Here is a 20624-nt window from a genome sequence, read left to right as displayed (position 1 = left end):
GACTGTAGTCTTCACTGGAAGGTAGATACAGTGCCTTCCCCTACCAGCTTTGGGAAGCTAGTCCAAAGCTGCTGTGTTTTAAGGAAAACTGGTTCTGAGTTTGTTTGCCTTAAAACATCAGGTTGTAAACTGCAGAAGGATTTCCCTAGTAGGTCAGCTACTGATGCAACAGGCACATGGTGGAGAGCTGGAGGTGCTGTGCGGTGTCACCGCGTGGCATGTACTAGCACAAGTCACCCCTGCCAAGTCACTGCCGTGGGGGTACAGGGAGATGTGGGGGATAGCTGCCCCGCTGGCTCTGTGGGTGTGCGTGTGCAACAAGAGCGGCTTTGTTGCTGCGTGTGTGTGACTGTGCATGTGTGTCTGCTTGCAGGAAACATGGACAGTGCTTTAGTTATGTCAAACTGTGCAAAGCTGGGTATCTGGACAGGAATGGGCAGAGCAGTGCATGCACCCATGTAAGAGGACTTGTGGCACACACGTACATGAGCATCTCTTTGCAATCTCCTCGTTGTGTCCAACATGCCCCTAAAGGTTCCTCCTGCCCCGTTTTGCACATCATTGGACTCACTGGTCTGTTCTCAGGTGCATTGAGTGTTTGCCAATGAAAGAGACTGTCTAGACATGATGTCAAGCTGACCAGCTTCAAACCTTGCTCAGGCCTGGGGGGGTAATCACAAGCCTAGGAGAGGCCTTATCAATAAAACGTTTTTAGGAGGAGGGTAAAGAAAACATGTAGCAGGTGATTCAGGTTTGTGGGAGAGAGGGGGAGCTCCATCTTTCCATCCTGCCAGGCTAGCCCTAATTTTCTGTGTCAGCAAGGTGCCCATTGCCTGCTGTACCCTCTTTCTGGATTATTTGTTGTTAATGATTGTTTATTTTTAGATAGCAAATCTCAATCTGTGATGGTGCTTTGTTTTTGCTTGTGGGTGAGGTTTGCTTTTCTTCTGGGGAGGGTTGCAATTTACCACTAAGCTCTTTTGGCATCTGAGGGACAAGTTCAGTTAAAAAAAAAAAAAAGCCCATTCAATCAGGAAATAAAGCAGGATGTTATGTAAGAGGAATAATATTGACACGGGGCTCCCCGGCCTCCGTGCGTCTCCCCCTCCTTAGGTGATTAAAGGTTTCAGCACTCCCAGGGAGGGGGCTGGCATTGCATAAGAGCCTCTTTGCCTGCAAGCATTTGCCCCTCTTTTAAATCTAAGGGACCGGGTGGATTTATGACCAGCCTGGGCTTTTTAAGCAGATGGCTAGGTTTGTTATCATTTTATTTGAATGATAATGATAACTCTGCAGGCTGAGAGGATTAATGCAAGAAATGGAAAGCCCTAGCACTTTTTTCCCCCATGGTGTTTTCCCACACTCAAAGGGCAAAACACACAGCACCAAATCTTTGCCTAGTGTAAAGTAAGGGGTCTGCACTGAGAAATGCCACAGGGCTGGTGTGTATTTCCATAGGAGGGTGTTAAAGGGAAAAAAAAACAGGCTCCAGACTCTTCTTCCATTTCTTCTTTATGGAGCAAAAAGAAGCCAAAAGTGTATTAGGTTTTTTTTTTTTTTAAGTTTTTTAAAGTATATACTAGCAGCTCATGCCCTTTCTACCTTATATTTCATGAAAGACAGGACAGCTAGAGAACCTCTAAGTAGAGAAAACCACAAGACCCAAGAGAGGAATTGAGTTGTATTCAGTTTATATTTTCTATTTGTATTAACATCTCCCTTTGTTAAGCATCTTATAAACAGTTGCTTATTAAAGAATTCAGCAATCTGCCATTGTCAAAAGAAAGTGAGCTCTCACCGTCTGTACTGCTGACTCTGTTTAAAACATTGAGAATCTGCCTTCCTTAACATGGAAAGACTGAGTTCAAAATAATTAAGTGGAAAACAAGTGTTTCCATAAGCACAAGAACTAACGGAGTCTGGTGGATTTGTAACTGTGGTTGTGTCAGTGTTGATTCTCTCATGTCTAACATGGTTTGAGTCCTGCCACAGCTTCCCCTCAGAGAGAACTAACAGGGTCTCTATCCTCACTGCTTATTTACACAAGCTGTGTAACAAGTTCCTGTCTTTGAGACCTTTGCAAGACCTACCTCTTTAGACTAGCAGGCTCAGGACCTGGAGTTCTTTCTTTTTACTTTTCTCTCATTTTTGCCATTCAATTACTGCATCTTTTTCTTACCATGAGAGAACAAAAGTAAAAGAAAGTGAAAATTTATATTTATCACATTGGTCTTGTTGCTGGAGCTATAGGAAAACCAGTGGATTTTAGAATCTTGCGACAAAATGGTGGCAGCTGCCAACATTTTTCAACTTTTGAGGTCTCCAGCCAATTTGCTATCTCAGAAAAGAGTAGACCAGCCATGACAGTGTACTTCTAGAGGGAGATGGGAGATGTTTTGGGGCTTTTTAATAAATGCTGGAGAAGAAAAAGTGAGGGAATGAGCTAGAGCAGCTAAACCACAACCAAATTTCAAAGCATGCCCCCTCTCTATGGGTGCTGTGTTCTCCAGTGCCACTGCACTGCAGCAAGGTCAGTGTGCCCTGAGGGGCCCTTTGCAGAGACAAGGCTATTAAAGAGCTTTGTGTGCAGAGGTGGGAGAGGGCATTGGAGCTGATTTTGAGTTCCACTGCTGAAATCTAGAAAGTGAATCATGGGTAGAGTTTGCTGGGAATTAAATGTTTTCTTCATCAGAAAGCAATGATTAACTGAAAACAAACAACCTCTGTTTCACCAAAATTAATACATTCCCACTGAAATACACGCTAAATTCCCCTGGATCTAGTGCCTCATTGCTAGTATGACTGGCAGAAAGCCAGGCAGGCACTAAGGGTCTGCATCTCCCAGGTAGCTCTGCCATGCTGAACTGGGGCTCCCAGAGCTTCCACGCTCCCAGCTGCACATCCAGGAGCCCAAGCAGATTTGTGAGTCCTGCAGCTGACAACATGGGTTAGGGCTCCAACCTTCTTCCCTTCTGCAGGAAAGGCAGTTCACTGATACCAAATGCTGTGGCACCCAAAAATAACTCGCAATGTTTCCATAGTGTTGGATCAGTGCAAAAAGCTTCTATTATCATGGATGTTGGATTGCTCCTTGTTCACACATTGTCCTGCAGCAGAGAGAAGCTGGCTGGTTGATTTGAGCCATCATGCCTTGCTTGGAAAAAAGTCTTTCCTTCACCAGAAGGTACTAGGCTTAGGTGCTCTGCAAAGATGGACTTAATCCCATCAATGGCTCAGCTCCAGATGCAGAACATCTCCATTGAAGAAGGAGCAGTATTGCTATTGGCAGCATCTAGATAACCTATCATCACAGGCAGCACAAGTTCTTAGGAGGGCCATGAAGGTGCCAATGCACTCCCATCACATTGTCTTTAGGATACGGAAAATGTGAAGGAGTGAAGCCTCCTTAAGGATGTTGAGGGCAGCTGAACTCCAAGTCAGATCACTACGGGAGCAGGGCAGCACTGCTGATAGGATGGTTACCTGCAGAAAAGCCTGGCAATGAGCAAGAAGACTGTTTTGCAGGTTGACCTATTCTTGACCTTCCCTGAAGCTCTTGGACATTCCTGAGGAGCAAACGCCAATTTAATGGATTCACTGTATGTTAACTAAAACCTAGCAGGAAAGCAATGAAACTACTATAATGGAGTCCAAGGAGATGCTTTCCCTTGTTTTGGTGGAGACATGCTATTCAGTGGTTGCATACAGCACATTTATACAAACTTCTCTCTGGGAGCCATCTTTGTTGGCTGAAGGGGATCTCAGTAGCTTCACCATGAGCTTGAAAAAGGCTACTAAAGATGAGATTTGTCCTAAACTCTTATGTAGGTTGTCATCCATTGGAAAGGCACATCTATCCCATTATATTTATGCTCTTCCCAGTGTTATTTTTCATCTGCTGTTACAAGGTTAAAACAAAATTTACAAAATTTGTTCTTCATTGCTGTTAAAATGCTCAATGTATTTAAAGCACTTTGAATTCCCATGCTGAAAGGTATTGTGAAAGCAGTGTTCATATTTATTATTAGAATGAGGTTAACAAGCAATCTTGCCTGTAGAGACATCTGGCAACAAAACCATCTGAACTGAGTGGAGGCCACTTACTAATAAGGTTTCTAAGTAGGGAAAGGGACAGGGTGTTCTCAAAGATCCTGTAGCTGGAATTAAAACAGGGAGATTGAGCTTATCTGTATGATTTGCACGTCTCACTTTAGAATCCTTTCTGGACGTTACTACACCTATAGCCAAAATCAAATAGACATCTAATATTACACTGGTTTGAACTTATACAGCTAAAAATGAACTGCCTGTAGACAGTCCAGAAGCGTTCTGGGAAGGCATTGCCAGGAGCCAGAATATTTCATTCCTTTCAGAGTGGATAATCAGAGTCAGTTTCTCCTGCTTGCCCTAGGACTTATTCCATTCTCTCTTGATATGAAGTGTTTTGGGTGAGCTAAACCCATAAGAGGCAACAGTCAGCAAAGGAAGTTTGTTGGAGACATAAAGAATTTTTTCTCCCTTCTTACTTTAAAGGCAGAGAGGAGGAAGAAAATACAAGTGTGGGGGCTGATAAGGAGAGGCAAATCAAAGATTTGCAGACACAGTAACAACGATTTGATGCAGAAAATGGTGGGTGTACCCCACCTTTTTTTTTTTTTTTAAATGGATGCCTGACACAATCTACATGTGCATGAGGTGTGATGGGGGTCACTAGAACTTAAGAGCCCAGGGACGACCCAAACATGTAATAGGTACCTTTTAAAGATACTGAATGTGGAAAAAATGCAGGGTAGCCAATGGGAAGGGAAACACAGAGTGCTTAACTGACCTGTGCTGGGGCACCAAATAATCTTCACTCTCAAATTTTAAGAGACTTGGTACATGAAAATGCATGTTTGTTAGAAAATATTTTAATTAATCCATCAAGTTAAAGGCAGTGCTATGTGATTAGAGAATAGAAAATATAGTACCTTTACTTAAGATGCAGGGAGGAAGCAATCTGGAAAATTATAAATCTATCAGTCAGATCACAATAGCATATAGGGCCATCAAAACAATTTTTGAAGGAAACAATAATTAAAGACAGGGAAGTAATAGAAAAATGGGATAAAATACAAGTGTTTACCAAGCATAAATCATGTCTGGCTAACCTTATGGTTTTCTTTGATAACTGATCTAGACAAAGAAGATGTGATAGATCACATCTGTCTAGACTTCAGTGAAACAAAAAAGGTATAAGCTCATGATGGGAAATTTTTAGCAGAGCTGGAGAAGTTGGGGGTTACAAGAGTGAAAAAATGGAAAAGGAGCAGGCTAGAGGGGAGGTGACAGAGAGTAATGTTAAAGAGGACGGAGGGAAATTACCACTACAATTCTTCAAAGAAAATCTTGATGCCTGTCTTTATAGCTTCATGAATAACATGTTTAAAAGTATCCCAGTGAAATCTGGTTCTAACACATAGCTAAGGAAAATTGTCCATGCAGAGGAGAAACAGAAAATCAAATGGGAATTAAGTGGTCTGTTAGGCTGGTCCTTGTAGAGAAGCTATCAATTAAGACATTAAAATAACCTTTTCTTATTATGTCTAAGAAAATGAGACCAAGAGGGGATACAGTTTTTCTGGCACACAGAACCAGGGTGTTAAAACTTATTTAAGTTGAAGATCAACTTTGGCACAGAAATAGAAGGGCATGAACTGGCCAAGAATATTGTTATATTCTACTGAAAATATATGTTTAACCCAAGAAATAGAAAAATTTTCAAGCTTTCAGAAGGGTGCAGTTCTGGAGTGACTATTAAGTAGCAGTAATCACCTATTTCTGAGATGACATTTGATCTTTTTATGAAAGGATTTTCTCTGATGCATGAGGACTGTTCCTGTACAGTTGTCCATAGTGTCCTTGCATCCCCTCCTAGGGAGACTGGAATTCTGAGGAACTTTAGGTCACAATGGGTCTGGAAACATTCCTCCATTTACTGGGGTGTGTTGGTTCACTTCCGACACTGTAGATATGACTCACATGCAGTGTGTCTGTGAGGAATGACAATCTGGCAAATAGAGCCCTGGGACACAGAGAATCTGGGTTTCATTCCCATCCTTTTCCAACTTGTTTGCATGCTTTCAGATAACTCACTAAGGATCTAAACAGCTGAATAAGAATTTTAGTGAACTGAAGGCTCACTTCTGAGCCCATTGCCCTCAGTGAGTTGTCACCTAGCATAAGGAAGCGGTTAGACGTTGCTTCCTCATTTGATCTGAAAGCACTTGAGATACTCAATGCTCTTCCTAAATATGCTCCCACCAGAACACCTCGGTGCTCATTTTCCATCTCTGCCCAGTCACACATTAAGTATTTGTCAATATTCTTCCACCAACTCTCCCAGGGGAGTTTCAGCTAACACACTGTTGGGAAAGTTTCTCATTTGCAAGCTGGAGGGGAAGAGAGAAAAGAAGAACCCCCAGCACTGGACACCACAGTGGGGTGGGCACTCCCTGCTTTGAACCATTGGGACATCTTCCTTGCAAGAAACTGAAAGAATAATGCTACAGCCTGATTTGGAAAAGCTCAAGCATCTTGGCTCTCTGCCCAGCTGTGAAGGTACTCACCAGGGCTAGGGTCTCTTCTCAGCAGAGGATAAACTCATTTTCCAGGGCAGATTTACATGTCTGATTTCATTCTTCTGCAGAACAAAAACAGTTGCTGAAACCTCACTTTTTAAATTTTTTTTTTATTTCCACCAACCTTACCTGAGGTCCCCCAGGAGGTCCTCCTCCCTACTAAGAATTAATAGCATTATGAGGGCTGCCCTCTGAGCCAGTAAGTATAACAGGGGGAGCAACTTGCTTTGGTCTCCACCCAAGGGGTCAGGGAGGCTGAAGGAAGCAGCTGTTCTAGCTGTGGCTTTTCATTTTGCTCCCCGTGCTGGAAACAGAGTGTCTGTGATTTCCTCTGAGTCCAGCCAAACGCTGGCTTTGAGTGACAAACCCTGCAAAGAACAGCAAGTTCATGGAATGTTTTTGCAGCTGTCAGCTTTAACCCACAGCAAATGACAGTGAGGCAGCTGCAACCTCTTGGTCCTGGGGCTACCCAAACCCCTGCATCCTTTCCTCTTCCAAAGTGGAAGGCTTGCATTGGCTCCACTCGTTGCGCTGACTGCACAACCTGTCTAATTTTCCTTGGCATTTTGAGAGTCCTGCCGTGTTGCATCTCATACATTTCCTGCAAGGCTCCATGGGCAGTGCAGTTCCTTATCTCCCCATCCTTAGAGTGGATATTCAGTGAGTGCCCATGGTTGCCTTTTCCATTTGTCTTTTGATCAGTGTCATCATGATGGCCATGGTTATCATTGTGGCTGCTCACAAAGTAGCCCTCCTTTAAAAGCTTCCAGTCTCTTTCAGGTCAACCCAGCTGTTTGGGATTATGTGCTGAAGTCTGGTTTTCTGTATGAAACATTGCACAGTATAAACACTCAGATTTGCAAATGGTGATGTGCACAGTGGGTGGAAAAGGCTCCCGGCAGGGAGTTTTGGGGCCAGTCTTGTTTAATATCTTTATCAGTGATCTGGATGAGGGGATCGAGTGTGCCTTCAGTAATTTTGCAGATGACACCAAGTTGGGCGGGAGTGTTGATCTGCTTGAGGGTAGGAAGGCTCTGCAGAGGGACCTGGACAGGCTGGATCGATGGGCCAAGGCCAATTGTATGGGATTCAACAAGGCCAAGTGCTGGGTCCTGCACTTTGGTTACAAAAACCCCGTGCGACGCTACAGGCTTGGGGAGGAGTGGCGGGAGAGCTGCCCGGCAGAGAAGGACCTGGGGGTGCTGGCTGACAGCCGCCTGAACATGAGCCAGCAGTGTGCTCAGGTGGCCAAGAAGGCCAAAGGCATCCTGGCTTGTATTAGGAATAGTGCGGCCAGCAGGACCAGGGAAGTGATTGTGCCCCTGTTCTTGGCACTGGTGAGGCCACGCCTTGAATATTGCGTTCAGTTTTGGGCCCCTCACTACAAGAAGGACATGGAGGTGCTGGAGCATGTCCAAAGAAGCACAACGAAGCTGTTGAAGGATCTGCAGAGCAGGTCTTATGAGGAGAGGTTGGGGGAACTGGGGTTGTTTAGTGTGGAGAAGAGAAGGCTGAGAGGAGACCTTATTGCTCTCTACAACTACCTGAAAGGAGGTTGTAGTGAGGTGGATGTTGGCCTCCTCTCCTAAGTTACTAGTGATAGGATGAGAGGAAATGGCGTCAAGCTGCATCAGGAGAGGTTTAGATTGGATATTAGGAAAAATGTCTTTACTGAAAGAGTGTTCAGGCACTAGAACAGGCTGCCCAGAGAGGTTGTGGGAGTCACCATCCCTGGAGATGTTCAAAAACTGTGTAGACATGGCACTTCAAGGCATGGTTTAGGAGGCACGGTGGTGTTGGGTTGATGGTTGGACTTGATGATCCTAGAGGTCTTTTCCAACCTTAATGATTCAATGATTCTATGCCTTGTGAAGCCTTGTGATATATTAACCTGCTTCTGTAGCTGGAGAACAGCAAGACCAGAATGGGATTAATCTCAGGTGCTCAGCCAAGTGTCATATAAAATGTTTACATGGGCATGTTGGTTCTAAGCTGAGACGAAATATCAGGCTATGTGATATCAATTATGCTTCTCTAACCATTAGGCTACTCTGCAAGCCCTAAATGCATGGGGAATTTCAAGGCAGGTCCTGGAAATAAATCAAGGGAATATCCTCTAGACCTTGATAATTAATTGACTGTTCTTCCTAAATGCTTAAGCCTAATGGCCAATTAAAGTCACTGATTATTCCTACTTGAGTGCCTATAAGCTTGCCTAAGATGTGATTCAGGACCCCAAGAGAAGACAGGTAAAACTGACAAAAGCAAATACTTTTTGTATGAGTACTAAACACTGTAGCAAGTGTAGAATATTGATGAAGCCTGTGCATGCATTTCAGAGAGAAAATTCAGAGAGAATAACATTATCACAGAATCACAGAATGGTAGGGGTTGAAAGGGACCTCTGGAGATCATCTCATCCAACCCCCCTTCTTGAGCAGGCACACCCAGAGCAGGGGGCACAGGACCGCGTCCAGGTGGGGTTTGAATATTTTCAGGGAATGAAACTCCACAGCCTACCTGGGCAGCCTGTGCCACTGCTCTGTCACCCTCACAGGAAAGGAGTTTCTTCTCATGTTATGTGGACCTTCCTGTGTTCCACCTTGTGCCCACTGCCCCTTGGCCTGTCATTGGGCACCACTGAAAAGAGTCTGACCCCATCCTCTTGACACCCACCTTTCAGATATTTGGAAGCATTGACAAGATCCCCCCTCAGTCTTCTCTTCTCCAGGCTAAACAAACCCAGGTATCTCAGCCTTTCAGCATAAGGGAGGTGCTCCACTCCCCTGATCATCTTGGTAGCTCTCTGCTGGACTCTCTCCAGTAGTTCCCTGTCTTTCTTGAACTGGAGAGCCCAGAACTGAACATAGTTCTCCAGATGTGGCCTCACTGGGGCAGAGTACAGGGAGAGGATAACATCCCTCAACCTGCTGGCCACGCTCCTTTTAATGCACCCCAGGATACTGTTGGCTTCTTGTCCACAAGGGCACAGTGCTGGCTCATGGTCAGCCTGCTGTCCACCAGCACTCCCAGGGACTTCTCAGAGGAGCTGTTTTGCAGCAGGTCAACCTCCAACCTCTACTGGTGGATGGGATTTTTCCTCCCCAGGTGCAGGACCTTTCACTTGCTCTTGTTGAATTTCATCAGGTTTCCCTCGGCCCAGGTCTCCAGCCTGTCCAGGTCTCACTGGATGGCAGCACAGCCTTCTGGTGTATCAGCCACTCCTCCCAGCTTGGTATCATCAGCAAACTTGCTGAGGTTACACTCTATCCCACCGTCCAGGTCATTGATGAATATGTTGAAACAGGACTGGACCCAGCACAGGCCCTTGGGGAACACCACTAGCTATGGGCCTCCATCCAGACTCTGCCCTGTTGATCACGACCCTCTGAGTTCTGTTGTTGAGCCAGTTCTCAATCCACCTCACTGTCCACTCATCTAACCCACATTTCCTAAACTTACCTATGAGGGTGTTATGGGAGACAGTGTCAAAAGCCTTGCTGAAGTCAAGATAGACAACATCCTCTGCCCTCCCCTCATTGACCCAGCTAGTTGCACCTAGAAGTGCATAGAAGGCTATCAGGTTGGTCAAGCATGATCTTCCCGTAGTGAATCCATGTTGACTGCTTCTGATAACCTTCGTTTCCTCTGTGTGCCTGGAGATGACCCCCAGGATGAACTGCTCCATCACCTTTCTGGGGATGGAGGTGAGGCTGACTGGCCTATAGTCCTCCTCCTTGCCCTTTTTGAATACTGCAGTGACTTTTTATTTCCTCCAGTCCTTGGGCACCTCTCCTGTCCTCCACAACCTTTCAAAGATGATGGAGAGTGGCTTAACAACAGCATCTGCCATCTGCCAGCTCCCTCAGCACTCATGGGTGCATCCCATTGGGGCCCATTGATTTGTGAGGATCCAGTTTGCATAGGTGATCTCTGACCCAATCCTTCTCAACTGATGGTAAGTCTTCCTTTCTCCAGATTTGTCCTCTCTTCTCTGGGGACTGGGATGCCTGAGGGCCAGCCTTAGCAGTAAAAGCTGAAGCAAAGAAGGCATTCAGTAACTCTGCCTTCTCTGCATCCTGCTTCACTAGGGCACCCACCTTGTTCAGCAGCGGGCCCTCAGTTTCCTCAGTCTTCCTTTTACTGCTGATGTATTTGAAGAAGCTCATCTTGTTATCCTTGACATCCCTTGCCAGATTTATTTCCAATTTATGCAACATAATTCTGTCTTCCTAAAGCCAGGAATATTAATGCAAATCTGTGTCAGGATTAAGGAGGCTACCTGAAACCTCATCCCAAACTCTGCAAAACATCCTTCTTTATAGATCTTGTTTCCTGGATTCTCTTGTGGGTTTTATTTTTTCATCCTTTCTTTTTTTCTTTCCTCATAGATTTATTTCTATCAAGATAAATGACCAGAAAGTACAGTGTTGGTTTCATCCATCTAGTGTTTGCTGTTCATGACTTCTCCTGATAAAATCACAATTATGTAGCTGTATCCAGAGCAGAGAACGCAGGCTGCTGCTGCACACTTAAACCAGTTGTTTACTGATGATGGCCAAAATTTTCACAGGAGATCAGGATTCTGGGTGCCCAGACACCATTAAAAGTCCTTGCATAGCTACACAGTGCTCCCAGAAATTGAGCTCCTTTGCCAGGGACTTCACCTGGGTCACCAGATATTAGAAAATGCTTCTGAAAGGTTTTGCCCAGGAAGACTTTCAATAAATAGTTAATCTGCTTTTCACAGCTGAAACCACAACATATCTGCTTTTACCAGTTATCTACAAGAAAAAAGGAGAAATCGAAAGAAATTATCTTTCCCCAGTTCATGAATAACAACATGAATCTGCTTCAGAGATTGTTTGGCTTTGTCTAAGAGTTTGATTTGCCAGGACTATGTGAACAGGACGTCATATCAAGATGTTTCTTCAGCTGTATGTGTAGAATTGTGTGCAACAGAATGGAGGGAGTGTTGCCTAAAGGTCCACACACAGCACTTCTGGATCATAGTCTTAGTTCCGCCACTATTTTGCTGAAACACTTTATGAAACCCCACTTAATCGCTCTTCTTCTGTACCAAAAGAGTTCAGTCATATCTAAAGAGTCCTACGTTGTGTCCATGGTTGCGAAGCCTCCTAAATAATGGTTTGCAAAGAGCTCAGAGGGCCTGAATGCTAGAGGCATTGAGAGCATTGGCCATGTGGTATGTATTAAGAAAGACAGAGAAATAGATTCCTGTGTTTAATGCTCATTTATACAAGCTGAGATGAAGACAGGCAAGCTGGCTGGAGCTGTGCACTGACCCATGAAAGTGCTGTGGCCTGTGAGGAAATGCTGGGAGCCCTGGGCTGGTTCGTACCACGGAGGAGACAGGCTGGCTGTGCTCAAATACATTAAGGGGTGTTCTGAGGAAGAGCACACATCAAATACTCTCATTAGTAAAATGACAGAAAATGCTGTTATGGCTTGAGGCTGCAGCAGGGAACATTTAGTATAAATATTAGGAAAAAACCCCGTAATTCCAAGAAGAGTTACAGCAATTGGAACAAACTATCAGGGGACACACTGGAATCTCTTCTAAGCTTCCAGCCATCACTCTGGGAAGATTAAATAAATCCCAGTCCATGGCTAGAGTTGGGGTGGTCTGCACGATCTCCGGCACTTCTTTCAGCCTCAAACAATTCTCTGAATGGAAGGAATGGCTTGTTCATAGAGCCCACAGCTTGGATAATGCACTGACTGCTCTTTCAATTACACACGGCTCTCCAGGGCAGGGCCCATGTTTCTCTCTGCTTTTGGAAAGCACCCAGAACATATTAGGCAGCACCACAATATAAATAATAACAACCCACTGTCCCCATCTCAGCAGCGGAACAGCCGCTTTCTTCAGATTCCCTACTGCGCTGTGAGCTGCAAGGCCAGACAGTAGCCCACTCCAGCTGAGCAGTCATTTAAGAGCCAGCCGAAGGGCAAAATTGCATGGCTACAGCACATGATACAAGAGAGTTGATGAAACTCTCCATCCTCTTCCCTTTCCATCTTCTCAAGCAGGTAGAGACTCCAAGGACAGAACTGCCACTATCCAGTGGACGGTTATTGCCTGGCCTGGGAGAGGAACACTGGCTTGCCCGGCAGATGGTACGCTAGAGAAGACAGGATGGTCACAGGTTATGACAGGCTCAAACTTGTTCACCTGGTAGCGACACTGGAGCTGGACCACAATGGGTGGTAGAATGGGTGCAGTGGCTGCTGTGGGTGGCAGCTCTAGTTAGCAGAGACGACGGCCTAGGAGATGCCCCATTATGGTTTTTCGCATAATTCTGATCATTGCTGCAGAGCTACTTTAGGTATTGCTATCACTGTAATGTTGCCACCTGCTCTACAAGAGCTGTCCTCCTCAGCAGGCTGAACTGCACTGAATAAATTTGAGTTCCCCTTGCTAAAGCACCTCTTTTCCTGCCAGACTGTGGGGTTTTGGAAAGAGGCAGGATAGCATCTGAAGCCAGAGTTTCCGTCATTCACACCAAGCAGGAGCAGAACAGCCAGCTGAGAACCTGGGAGGGTGCCAAGAAAGAGCATCCCCAGGGTTCCCAGCTCTCTGCTGCAGTTGTTGCACAGATGGGAAGGTGGCTCTTGAAGTGCTGTGAAGTCCCTTTTGGCCCCATCAGCTTGGATTGATGTTCCCTGTTCTCTCATTCTTGTCTGTAACGGGGCTGCTTTTCCTGCAGTAAGTAGTCTTCCAGCATGCTGCTACCCTCTTCATACTATGAAGGAAAGTAAGACTGGTAGTTGGTTTTGGCAGGGGAGAAAAGAAAGACTGAGAACACACAGACATCCCCAGTGATTGCCAACTATACCCCTTCTGGGTATAGGTCCTAGGAATACTAATATGCAATGTCTCCAGTTTATTTTTCACTCATTTGCTGTACCATTTGAGCAGGAAAAAACATTTCAGTTGAGAGACATGCAGAAGTCCCTCTCCCGTTGCTGAGTGGCTTTGTCAGGTGTTCAGTATGCCACATTTGTCTAGCTGGATTGCTTCAGCCTGTGTTCCCAAACTGGAAACAGAGAAGGGAGCTCTGCATTTTTTTGGCACTACATTCCTACTGCAGAGTGTCTGCAGATTTATAGAGCTATAGCAATAGTATTGGCCACAAAACAATACTGGCTACAAGACACACTTACGATGATACCTAAATAAGAACAGCTTCAAGCCAGAGAGAATGTTCCCAGGGATGTCAGTAGAACCTGATTTCCTAGCTGGAGGGTGTTGAATGACTTATGGCTTCTGACTGTTGTGCCAGCAAATAATTCTTAAAAACATAGGTTTACAAAGCACTGTGCAAACATGATTCCTTCTTCACCCCCTGAAGGGATAGATAACTGAAGGCAATGGCTTTATTTTCAATATGGAGAAGATTATCTTCAACAGAACAAAGTGCAGAGACATTAACTGATCTTGGTGACACCAAAAGGATGCCTTAACAGAGCACGATGAAGAGCATAGTGGTACTTCATCCCCAGCACTATGCTTAGACCATAAGGTCTGAGTTTCTTCCTGATTTTTCCTTAGCTAATACTGGGCAGGCTCTCCTGACTACTTTGATGAAACTACAAAGCAAGAGCCACTTTCAGTGGGAGACATTTGTTTGACATGCCAATAAAACACAGGTGATAACACTAACTAGAAAAATAAAAAGAACCACGATTCAGATCTGAATTAGGGTTCACAGGAAATTCAGAGTTAAAGCCAGGGTTTCAAGGATTAGAAATATAGAATGCTTTCCCTCCAGAAGATCCACAAACAAACTGGAAATATCATACAGGCTCCTTCTGGTTTCAGCTGTAATTGTAAACCTCGAAGCCCCACAGAATAGGTAGTTGGGGATGAAGAAGTATACTGAAATCCACCTCTGCAGCCCACACAGTACTTCTGGGGAAAGGCCAGAGCAGACCTAATCAGCCCAGGAGACAGACACCTTGGCAGCCTTGTTAACCTGATGAGGTGCATCTCTAAAACACCTTGCTCAGGGAATTTTCTGTTTCTCCTTTCAAGGCTGTGAATTTTTCATTTGTAGGCTTGGCTTGAAGGCAGACGTGTCGCCTAAATAATGAGAGGTGGCTGTGTTGAGAAGGATGAGTGATATTGAAACTTTACTATGTGTGTTTTTATCATCATTATTAATTTTTTTTTTTTTAGAAAGGAGGCAACTACAGGCTATGTCCTCTAGGAAGAAGATGTCTCAGAGTCTGAGCAGTCTGGTAGCTGACTATGTGTCTCTAGTAAGTAAAAGAGACTAATTGCATAGAAACTGGGGTGTTGTTGTTGATGGTCACAGTGAGGCCTCTAAAAATTGTTTCTTACTATTGTACTCCGCAACAACTTTCTTATCTGTGTGCATCAAAGGTGTTGTGGTCTGATATTCAGGTTTCAATTCATTGCTGTTTGTATTTTCTTGCTTTCTAGGGGGTATTACTGTGCAACCATAGTATTGCTGCACATAATTGTTTTAGTGATAAATGATCACAGCCTTTACAGCCTTCCCATACTGAAAAAAAAATTCCTGTTGAAATCCCTGCAAAAAGAGAGGGAAGAAACTGTTTGTGTTTTGTGGCAAACTGGACAAGAAGGAATGGTTTTGTGTTGCTGGAGGAGAGGTTTTGAGAGGATTTCAAGGCAGTTGAAGTCCTGAGGCACCGCTTAGGAATGCGCAGAGCCTCCAGCATTGCAAAGCTCTAAGGGCAATTGGAGAAATGCTGATAATGAGTCCTTACAGCAGCCTTCCAGTACCTGAGGGGGATCTACAAGAAAGATGGAGAGGGAAGAAGTTCTTCACTATGAGGCTGGTGAGGCACTGGAACAGGTTGCCCAGAGAAATTCTGGATGCCCCATCTCTGGAAGCATTCATGGCCAGGTTGGATGGGGCTGTGAGCAACCTAGTCTAGTGGAACATGTCCCTGCCCATGGCAGCGGGGGTGGAACTAGATGATCTTTAAGGTCCCTTAAACTGCTCTATGATTCTATGACAAAAGTAGATCTAATTCTGTGGCATGGAAAGGAGGTGAGATGGGTTTTGGGGTTGGTTTGTTTGGGGTTTTTTTGATTGCTTTTGGGCTTGTAATATAAAATTTCAAATTTTAAAAGCGCTTCTTACTGATTTATATCTGTTTCCACTGAAATCTGTCTATATCTCACTCTTTACGTCAGTGGGAGCAGAGTTAAACCAATTTTGCAAGTCTCAGCCTTTCTAGTCACTCCAAATGACCACTGTGATGCTGAAGCTTTTGGCCTGGGGTAATTTTGTTCCCTCAGGAAAAGGAGTACTGCCCTGAACAGCAGATTAGTTTGTTTTCTTCTCTTCTTCCTTTCTTATTCTTTTTGTGGTTCTGAAAGATTCTTTGTGACAGATGTTAGTGTTCATCTCTTGCTTATTAATATTCCCATACTATTCAGTAACATGTTCCTGCTGCTACAATACTGCCTGACAGCTTACACTTGCAGTATGTTGAGCCAAGATGTGTAGAAGTCCTGCCTGGCTCCATTCCTTCCTTATGGCCTGATTCAGAGGCAGGTTAGCTTGGCAGAGGGAGGAGAGAGGAATAATTATGCCAAGACAATGTGTTTGGCAAGAGGCTTCTGTCTTCTTCCCATAACAACTGTATAAAATGTTTGTAAGTGAGCAGGAGCTAGTACTTTTTTCCTATTCAGGCATATTCCTTTCTCTGGATCCTTTCCTGCAGCTGGGATTTAAGCTGAGTGTGTTTTTTCTGCTTCCCATCAGGAACACCGAAGTTAGGACTAGTGTGTCTGAAACTAGGTGGGTGTTTTTGAGGGGCTGGGCGCTGGCTGTAGAAGACCTGATGGAGCACAGCTAGCTGACTCAGATGTTCACCTTATGTCAGGCAGAATAGAAATAGCTGAAGCATCTGGACATTTTTCACAAGTGTCATCCTTTTGAGTGACAGCTTGGAGCTGAACTAGGTATGAGGAGCTGGAGAGGGGAGGAAAGTCAGAGCACTGCTGGGTGTAGGAGGGGAAACAATCCGGGAAGAGTAGGCTCAGCGGGTGCAAGAAGCGAGCTGGAGAGGGGAGCAGAGGTGTAAATGAACTTTCCTCTTCACCCTTGCTGCTGCTGGACCTGCCCATCAGAGTGAAACTCACATCTGATCCTCTCCCCCGTCCTCTGGGCACCCAGCACTGGGAAGCTGGCTTGGGGCCGTCTGATCTAATTCTGGAACAGTTCTCGGGTTTTCTCTCCTTGGTTTCCCAAGTCTGTCAGGAGAGGCACACAGGCGTATATTAACCCTGGGACAACTGCTGCTTGCCAGTCCCAGCTGTGCATCTCATTAGCAGAAATCTCCAAACTGCTGACCCTCTCAGTTGAGGAAATACTAGTGGTCTGACGACACAACCCCACCTCTGAGTGCCTGGCCAGTCAAGAAATGGAAACATCACAGCAGCTGAGGCTGTGCCTTACACTGATCTGTTTGTTTGTTTGGCTTTCCTAACTCCTGGGCAGTGCTCTCTGGGTTAGCTGGTGTTTCAAATGAGCTCCAAAGAGGGAGAAAGACCTTGAGGGTTGACTTCCTTCCAAGCTGACCTGTCTGTTCCAAGAAACAGAAACTTTCCATGCTGTATAAAGCAACTGGCCCTCAGCTTGTTTACAGGGCCTCTCATATGTAACTCCACACGTTGCATTTTACAGGACATAAATAAAAAGTGCATAACTGGCTTCCATCTCCAAGCTCAGTGAGGAGCTCTGTCCCAGCCACTTGCTGTATCCACTCATATGGGGAACACCTATTATGTGTGTAGCAGAGGTGGGGAGATGAGAAGTAAACGGAATAGGGCAGAGTTAGTAGTGGTTTAAAGGGAGAGGTTGAGGTGATTTTTTGGTGCAAATTTCAGTCTTAGATCTGCTCTCAGAGCACACATTTACTTTATCTGCATGTTGGATGATATTATGATCCACCTTAATACATGCATATGATATGTATGTATAGTGAAGGGTGGGAATGGAAGGAGGAGGAGAAAGAAAAGATGTGGAAATGAGAAGAGGAAAGAGGACTGGGTGTAAGCAAATAAATGGGAAAAAAATCCGTGGTAGACAAAGAGAGCTTGTTGCTTGAGAAGCCGCACCTTGATTCCTACAGTGTCTACTTGAATTTTGCTGGAAAAAAAAAATTGCTGCTGAAACCCATGATCTAAAAGGCATTTTATTGCTGCCTAATGACTGCAGAATTTTTCTTTTTATTTACAAATGGCAACATTAAAATGACAGTACCACCAGCCTGAAAGAATTTTCTGGGGCAGGCTGATATCCAAGGGATGGAAAGCTATGTAAACATGCCATTGATGGGGGAGATTTCTGCCAGAATCGAAGGCAACTGATCTGTTTCGGTAGGTGCTGCCAGTTGGGTCTTTGACATCTTTCCTGAAGAATGACCAGTTCCTTCCTCATAGTATAAAGCAGGAGAGAAGACTGCCTGCCCTTAGGGCTGTAGCTGGCGGGAAACTGGAGAGGTGTGTTTATCTTTGGCTGTAAAATCCTTTCAGCTATTGAACAGGCAGCACTATGGACTAGATGGTTCCTTGTCTTAGACACCTGGGTGACTGTGGGTACCTAAAGCCTTTCACATTTTGTCACCAACTTGGAATTTGGATGGGATGGGAGGAATTATAGGTCAACGCTCTTTGACAGCTGTTTAATGGCCTGTAGAAATAGAAATGTTGGGCACAGTCCAGTTTCCGTGGGGTCATATGTCAGCACCACAGATCCTTCAATCATAACTTACACTAATTGTCGCCCTTATTGGCAGCCTCAGCAGAATGGCAAGGGATGAGGGAAACCTTGAAGGCTAAAGTTCAGGTGTGCTGGCAGGATGGAGTGGTAGAAGGTTAGAGTTGCTTCCTTTGCTGCAGTTATTTCTGTAGAAGGAAGTGGTCAGGCTCCTGTGTTGCTACTCATGAGCTTCTGGGGAGTGTCTTGTTTGCTGGACTATGAGATGTACGCAGGTGGCTTGGTTGATGTCTTCTGTGTCTAATTCCTGGGTAGTGAAATAAGTAAAATACCTGGAGCAAAATAAGTGAAACACTTAAGTCCCCAGACACAGAGGGGGTCACTTTCTTTTATTCTGGGGAGCAGGGAAGTGGTGAGCTTTGGTTGTGGATGTAAAACAGAGGTATGCTGAGGTCGGTTTGTTAGAGATGGGTGGTGGTAAAGGTGGGAGGAGGACTCCCAGTAGGCTCCACAACTCATCCATTTCCGCCATGTCCTTAGCTTTGTGAAATACTGCTCTCTCTGCAGAGAGCAGTGTTTTGCAGGTTTAATGTGATTTCACACTCAATTTCCACATGGGGTTACCGGGACTTGTGAGCGAGTGGGATAATGTAGTATGTACCACAATTAGTGGTGCATTTAAATTTTAAATTCAAAATGTTCTGTTAACTGGATGTAGCAGATGGTACATATGGTCTCTTTGGACCTTTGATCCAGGGGTTTCTACCATAGAGAACTACAGAGTTGTGAGGTTAGAAAGTTGCTGATTTGGTCACTAACTAATATTGCAAGAGGAAAAGATGATGATGGCAAAATCGGGGGGTGGGGGGGGTGGGGGGTTGCCTGTAGAATGTCACCATTTTTACAGTGCGAATAGATGCTTTCAAATTATTGACATATGAAAAATGTTTTCTGCTTTTATTTGCATGAAACTTGTGAGGAGAAGCCGTACTGCTCTGTCTTTCATCAGGATGGGATTTACTTTTTCACAGACATCTCAAATGTCTGTGGATGCATGTCCATGGATGCAATAATTATTTGTGAATGCCTGTATTGCGAGATTCTTGGATGTCAATAATAGCTAATCTACAGATTGGATTGACATATAGCTTGATTCTACAAGTCCTTAAGCTTCAAATTTGTAAAGGTGTAATATATGCATGTTCACGTGCTTAAATGCTGAGCTTTTGTTGGGGGAGGTCGTGGCAGCAGACTGCCAGGAAATAGGAAAGTTTCTGTTCAACTCTTCTATTCCCTGTGTCTGAAGTTTTCAGACTGTTGTTTACAAATTGTTTCTGCTGAAAAGAGCCATTACTTGAAGTCTAAATGTTCTGCTTCAGTGTTTTCAGAACAAAATATTACAGAAGTGCCGAAAACATCTTGACATTTTTCAAATTCAGTGATGAGTTGGTGTAAATTTAGAACAAAGAACAAACAGTCCCTCCTTCCTGCTACCTATAGACTCCAATCCCCCCCAAAAAACTCCAACAGATGGTTAAATAACCTGAAGAGAGAACTTTTGGTAGAGCCAGAGGTATTTCTGGCTTTAAAGAGTCATTAAACAATTTCTATTTTTTTAAATAAAATCTTTTGAGTCAATGCAAACTCCATTTCCTGGATTTTTCAGTTTTGCAATGGACTGAAAACTTGGCCATTTGCACAGCTGTGGTCATTTTCAGGTGGAAGTGACACACATCAGTAAAAGTCTTTGCAAGATTTGAAACTTGACCACCATGCAACTCTACTACTGTGAGTGGCACCACTACACCTGAGTAAGTTTTGTACTTTTAGGCAGATGGGGGCAAGAGTTTGTAGACTAGGGAGGAGGGCTTAAATGGGACTATTTACAGAAGACCACAAACCTGGCATTTTGTCTCCGTCTATGGCTTTCATTTAGAGACACGCTGAAGTTTAGTTAGGCTTCCTATGGATTGGCTGGAATAAAAGTGCCACACTGAAATAACTGTGGGCTCTAAAAGTAAATACATGGTGCTCATATTCAAATTACTCTTAATGTGGCTTGTTTTGAACTTCCAAGCTCTAATAATATTATTACCTCCCTTAAAATATAACCCTCCTGTTTTTCTAAAAACCAGGTACTTATGAGCAACCCTACAGTAATAAACCTCTGTGTGCAGCAACTGTTAGTCAGCAAAATTCTGTGCGCCCTAGAATAGCTCCTCAATAAAAGCCAGTTCATTGAAAAGTGACAGTACAGTGA

The sequence above is a fragment of the Phalacrocorax carbo genome, chromosome 6, assembly GCF_963921805.1.
Source record: "Phalacrocorax carbo chromosome 6, bPhaCar2.1, whole genome shotgun sequence".
Lineage (NCBI taxonomy): Eukaryota > Metazoa > Chordata > Aves > Suliformes > Phalacrocoracidae > Phalacrocorax > Phalacrocorax carbo.
The sequence above is the reverse complement of the archived record's forward strand: the minus strand, read 5'-3'. Positions refer to the sequence as shown.